The sequence below is a fragment of the Vombatus ursinus genome, unplaced genomic scaffold (assembly GCF_900497805.2).
Source record: "Vombatus ursinus unplaced genomic scaffold, bare-nosed wombat genome assembly UNPS02013590.1, whole genome shotgun sequence".
Classification (NCBI taxonomy): Eukaryota; Metazoa; Chordata; class Mammalia; order Diprotodontia; family Vombatidae; genus Vombatus; species Vombatus ursinus.
The window spans coordinates 1-6,392 of record NW_020953368.1 but is presented as its reverse complement, the minus strand read 5'-3'; the positions used below and the strand labels follow the sequence as shown (position 1 = coordinate 6,392).

General features: G+C 40.5%; 1 long non-coding RNA gene across 1 annotated transcript; it reads right to left on the bottom strand.

Moving 5' to 3' along the window:
- Positions 1 to 1,293: 1,293 nt before the first annotated feature.
- On the bottom strand, positions 1,294 to 4,668 carry LOC114040565. Its single transcript, XR_003568795.1, has 3 exons — positions 3,716 to 4,668; positions 3,442 to 3,489; positions 1,294 to 1,464 (listed from the first exon to the last, which is right to left on the bottom strand). It is a non-coding gene; the product is annotated as an uncharacterized LOC114040565 (long non-coding RNA).
- Positions 4,669 to 6,392: the final 1,724 nt, after the last annotated feature.

The window sequence follows — 6,392 nt, the reverse complement described above, 5'->3', positions numbered from 1 at the left end:
AGCAAAATCTCATATTAAAACTAGGCTCTTTAAGGCCAACTTCCAAACATGTGACCTTCATGAAGGGGAACCTTGAGAAAGGTCACCAGATTAGGAGTCAGGAGAGCCGAGGACCTAATCTTTACTCTGTATCACCCTGGGCCACAACGTCACCTATAATAGGAAGATACCTGACCAGGTGTCTACAATTCTATTCCTTTTTATCTTTCTTATATGGTTCTGTAACTGTTTTCTGTTCTGGCCTCCCCTGAAGTTGATCAGTTAATCAAAATGCATCTATTAAGCACTTGCTACGTGCCAAGCACCATGCTAGGCACTAGGGATACAAAGAAAGGTTAAAAAAAAACAGTCCTTGCCCTCAAGAAGCTCACTCTAATGGGGGAGACAACACAAATAACTGTACATACAAGATATATAGTAGAGATGAGGGGTAATCTCATGGGGAAAAACCTACAGGAAGTGGGATTTGTGCCGAGACCTAAAGCAAGCCAGGAGAGACAGGTGAGGAGGGGAGACGTGCCAAGTCTGGGGAAGCACACAGACCTCTGAGGCTGGAGGGTCACATGCAAGGGAGAAGGGACTTGAGTGTAAACAGACTGGAAAGAGAGGAAGTGGCCGAGTTATAAAGACCTTTCAGAGCCAACCAAGAAGAGATTTCAACTCATCTCATTCCTTTTTTAGCATCCCCCACAGTCCTGGTCACAAAGTAGGCACCCAAATACACATGGGTTGAAGAAATGATTTAATGTGCCCTTCACAATGCCTAATGTCTGCTGGCCTGACAGTCAGGGCAGGCCCAGCCTACGGCCCCACCGTGCCTTACGTCACCCTCTCCCTACATCAGACCCAACCAAAGCATCCACTTCTTTGTTACAGGTGAGAGCTCCGAAGCCCATCCCATATGGTGCCCCTCAGCCACGCTGGGAAGAGGCAAGATGGGACCCACCGGCCCTCCCTGTGAAATGGACACCGTTGGGCTTCTGAGTCAGTGAAAAGCAGCAAGAGAGCGCCATGCTGGGCACCTATGGACATCGCTGATGGAAGCTTTTCTAGGTTAACTGTAAAGCTGGGTCTTACAACCATGTAGCCCCAGTGAGCCTCTAACCTCTCTAAACCTCAATCAGATGTTGCATCTGTAAAGAGAAGGATTCGTTTAGACCAAGGGTGGGGAATCTGCAGCCTCGGAGCCACATGTGGCCTGCTGGGTCCTTGGGTGCAGCCTTTTGGTTGAGTTCAAGTTTTAAAAAACAAATCCTTTTATTAAGGGGATTTGTTCTGTGAAGTTTAGATTCAGTCAAAGGGCTGCAACTGAGGGCCTAGAAGGCCACATATGACCTCAAGGCTGCAGGTTCCCCACCCTTGCTCTAGACCTTTCAGTGCTAAAATCCTTTGAATTACTTACCTAATTAGTTGGTCTTGGGCTTCAAACAAACACTTCCTTTTCTTATTTATTTCTCTAATCACCTAAATAATACAGTAATCATTACCATCACCATTTACAACACCATATTATATTTATATAGAGCTTTAAGTACTCATAATATTATTATTATGATGGCTAACATTTATATAGTGCTTACTGTGTGCCAGGCACTGGGCTAAGCAGTAATCATCTTAATAGATTCTCACAGCAACCCTGAAAGGTAGATGCTATTATTATCCCCATTTTAGATATAAGGAAATTGAGGCAAACAGGTGAAGTGATTTATCTAGGGTCACACAGCTAGTGAGTGCTCAAAGCCTGATCTGACCCCAGGTCTTCCTGTCTCCAGGCCCTACAGTCTAGCCACTTGACCATCCACCTGCCCCAAGCAGAACAGCATGTTATCTTGGAAAGACTCAGACTGGACCCAGAGCATGCAGGATGCTATGAATGTGTGTTATCAAGGACAAACCTCCCCACCACTGGCATAATGTTATTTGCACCCCAAACTGGATCCCCTGTGTGTCCTCCTGAGGCAAGACAGGGACGGTCCAGTCTGTGCCAGACTGGGAAAATGTTGCACAACTGGGGTCCTTTGCAAATAAGCGGACCCTCCTACCTTCATAATCTAGCTTCATAATCTTTTCCCTAGGGAAAAGAATGTGGCTTTTGCCATCACCTTGCTCCTCCATTTTAGAAGGGGGTTTCATCCTTTGCCCACCCGTACTACACCTTTCCCTTCCCGTGCCATGCCCCTTTAGATGGAAATGTGTGTTTTCTCCTCCATTTGTTGCATGGCCATAACTATGCAAACTTCTGTAAGGATTATGAACTCTTTGGGTTCTACAGAAGTGCACATTCATTTATCTCATAATAAACCTGCTTTTCACATACATATTGTGACACTGTGATTGCTTGTTGACAATTCACACAAGTAGTAAATATCTGAAATAGGATTTGAACTCAAGTCCTCTGACTCCAGAAGCAGGGCTCTCTCTACTTCTAACCACCCTGCCTCTGTGGTTAGAAGAGGCCTTAGAGAGAATGGAGAGATGAGCCAAGAAGACTACTGTTAGGATGTTAGCCATCCATGGCTCAGCAGGAAGAGCATGAAGGAATCAAAAGTCTTATTAGAAAGGGCTGTCACTTAGCACAGGAGGGACCGCTCTGGTCTTTAAAAGGACAACCACCTTCAAGTCCCTTCCAGGTGTAAATCTAGATGATCCCATGTGGAATCAGGACGAGAGTCCAATCCTGGCAGGCTTTTGGAATTCAAACCAATACAGAAATGTGACTTGTCTCATTTGATAATCAATGTGTAGTGCAAATATTAGTGTCCTCATTATACAGATGAAGAAACAGGCCCAGATAAAGTGACCTGTCTAAGGTCACACACCTAGTAGGGCAGCTCGGTGGTACAGTGGGTAGAGTTCCGGACCTAGCATCAGGAAGACTTCACCCTGTTTGCCTCAGTCTCAGCATCTGTAAACAGAACTAGAAAAGGAAATGGCAAACTACTCCAGTATCTTTGCCAAGAAAACCCCAAAAGAGTTCATGAAGAGTTGTACGTGACTGAAAGTGACTGAACAACAGTAACACATATCTTGTAAGCAGGAGAGCTGGAATTCAGATACAGGTCTTCTGACTCCTAGTCCAGAAACTCAAGGTTTCTTCCTCTTTAAGACTAACGTGAACACTGCAATGTTGTGAGGAATCGTTCAGGCAGCTAGGTGATGAATGAATGAGTTCTGGACCTAGAGTCAGGAAGACCAGAATTTCAATTCTGCCTCTGACACTGAATAGCTCTGTGACCCTAAGCGAGTCATTTCACTTCTGTCTGGCTCAATATATGATAGCACCGACTTCCAAGGCCTGTTGTACGGACCAAATGAGCTAATCTATATGTAAAGGACTCTGCTCAGCTTAAAGCATAATATAAATGTTTGTTACTGTTGTTATTATTACTACTCTTCATATTATTTTATAAAAGTGTACATCACAAATCACAAGTGACCTACCTTAGCATTCTTCCTTTTGAAGTTTTTCAATTTCTGGACTTCTGAAAGCTACACATGATAAAAAACATTTACATTCAACATTCAAAACTAGAAATGTTTGTACTTTTATTGTTATTTTAGCATGGAACACATGGCCATACTGGTCTCTCATAGGCCATAGGCATGTCTGAACAACAGGGACAGTCTAGCCCCTGGTCTAAAGAACAAGATAAAATGGTTACATATTTCAACAACTCATATTCAGAAATGGTGGTTTCATGTCAATAAAACTTACAATTTTAATAAGCTGTTCCTTAAAAATAGAATAAAAACTGTCGACTGCTCTCTGGCAAATTATAGATTCCACTTGCTGCCTGTAAGGACAAGAAAGAGGAATTTAGGTATTTACTCACAATCAGCTACATGTTGATATAACTCTCCAGTTTCAGTTATCCTCTTTACAGGAACAATGAATGTGTATTTTAGATTGATCAGGAATCCTTTCTGTTGGTTTTATATAAATGAATGATGAACAGAATATATATATATATTCAAAATATATTCTATATATATTCAAAACTGTGGGGTTGGTCTTCGTGACCTTTCCTGCGTCCCGTGATGATGGGAAGCCTGTTTTTTTTTTTTTCAAGTTATAATGCCATGTAACTAATCACTTGGGTCTTTCCTAGTATGTTAGCTAATAAAATAATTTTCAGAAGAGTCTGAAAAACTATTCCTTCCTGGACCATTCTATCAGATGATAAAATGCCCTCAACTCCAAAACACTAATGCCTAGAGACAGATTATCAAACTCTTTGTTTAGTGATAGAAACACTGAGTGCAAGCCTTGCAAATTGTAAGCAGTCAACAAGTTTCTATTGATTTGTTCTATTTCTTGAATTCTTTGAGGAGGTAAACACTTTAATGTCTGTCAGTACAACTAATATTAGCTCAACATCAATGGTTCAGTAGAACTTTCTCAACATAAAAGAAACTCATGGTCTTAAAGTAATAAAGGAAACCTAGGGAAATAATAGTAAAGTATCAAATCTTCTAACTTGTTCTGAATCATCAATTTCTAAAATTAACACAGGATCACATATTGAATTTAATAACACATGGTAACAGATAAAGTCAAAAGCCAGTCCTAGGACAGTTAAGAATAAAATGGCATTCATCAATTGGGGAATGGCTGAGCAAGTTGTGGTATATGAATGTGATGGAATACTATTGTGCTATAAGAAATGATGAACAGGCTGACTTCAGAAAAAACCTGCAAAGACTTGTATAGTCTGATGCTGAGTGAAGTGAGCAGAACCAGGAGAATGTTGTACACAGTAACGGCCACCTTGTGCAATGACTAATATTGATAAACTTAACCCTTCCTAGCAATACAAGGATCTACGACATCTCCAAAGGCCTCGTGATGGAAAATGCTATCCAATCCAAAGAACGAACTATGGAAGTTGAATTGCTATTTTTTTTCCTCTTCTATTGAGTTTTGTTTCCTCCTATTGGTTCTAATTTTTACTTACAACATCACTAATATGAAAATAAGTTTAATAGGAATGTAAATGTATAGCCTATATCAGATTGTGTGCCGTCTTAGCGAGGGTGATGGGGAGGAAGGGGAAGAAAAATTTTAAAAGCAAATGGAAGTGATTGTTGATAAATCAAAATAAATTAATAAAAAATTTTTAAAAATAAAGTAAAAAAAGAATAAAATGGCATTATTGTCATGATTACCTTTGAAAAAAATTCTGTCCCAATATTCCAAACTGAGTTAGAGACAAAGTAAATAGAGTACAATTCCTGCTTCCATGATGCTTTTAAGCTGTGCTTCTAAGTATATGGTAGTGGAAGATGTAGGAGTAGATGACATCACCAAGTTTGTAAAAAGACTCCAGCGGCTAAAACCCAAATATTACAAAAAGCATGAAAATGGACTGGCTTTATATGCTAAGAATCTGATTCCTAGCTGGGGGACTGGGCTCTTACTTCTCTACTTTTACTGACTCCTCACTATATTTCACTCTCTTCAGTAGCTTTTTCAAACCTTCTGCTACTGCCTAACAGCCATCAAAGGAGAAAGAGGAGTTTTCAATCTGGATATTCTTTCCTTCAGAGAAGTCACTTCACACAAGTTCTCCTCCTCTTAATCCACTCCTCCAATGGCTCCTAGTTATCTTCCCAGTTTCATGAAGTGGGTATTTACCCCAGCCTTCCTCTCCCTATATAACCTCCTTTGATGATCCCAGCGATTCCAATAGCTTTCACTATCACTGTTGATAGTGACTACCATCTTTCTGATGACTCCCATGCTCAGGATTCTCTCCAGACCACCTGGAGCAGATGACTCAGTCCACACTGAGAAAAGTGAGCACTTAATCCGATGGGAGGTCCTCCTCAAAAAACTCAGCATCACCACACATTTTCTGTTCCTCCCTCATCTCAGGTGAAAAATACTCACTATTCCTCAATAAAGGTTAATCCCTCTACTTGTAACCCTTAAGCCTATCCCCTGAGGACTCCAAACTCTCTTCCTCTTTTATGCATCTGCAACCTCTCCCCCTTCACTGATTCTTTCTCATCTACCTTTGTTTTGTTTTTTACATTTCCAGGTTTTTTTAATTAACCTATTTCTCCTCTAATTTTAATTTGTGTCTCCTCTTTTATTTTGTTGGCTTTCTAATTTTTTCTCTGTTACTTTTTTAAAATTTATTTTTAGGCAATTGGGGTTAAATGACTTCCACAGTCAGTAAGTGTCAAATGTGGTCTGAGGCCGGATTTGAACTCTGGTCTTCCTGACTCCAAGGCCAGCGCTCTATCCACTCCACCACCTAGCTGCCCCAAGGTTTTCTAATTTTTAAAAACACATTCAGTTCAATCATCTCTTTTCTATTTTCTTAATAGAAAGTATTTATGTATGTATGTATGTATGTATGTATGTATGTATGTATGTACGTACGTGT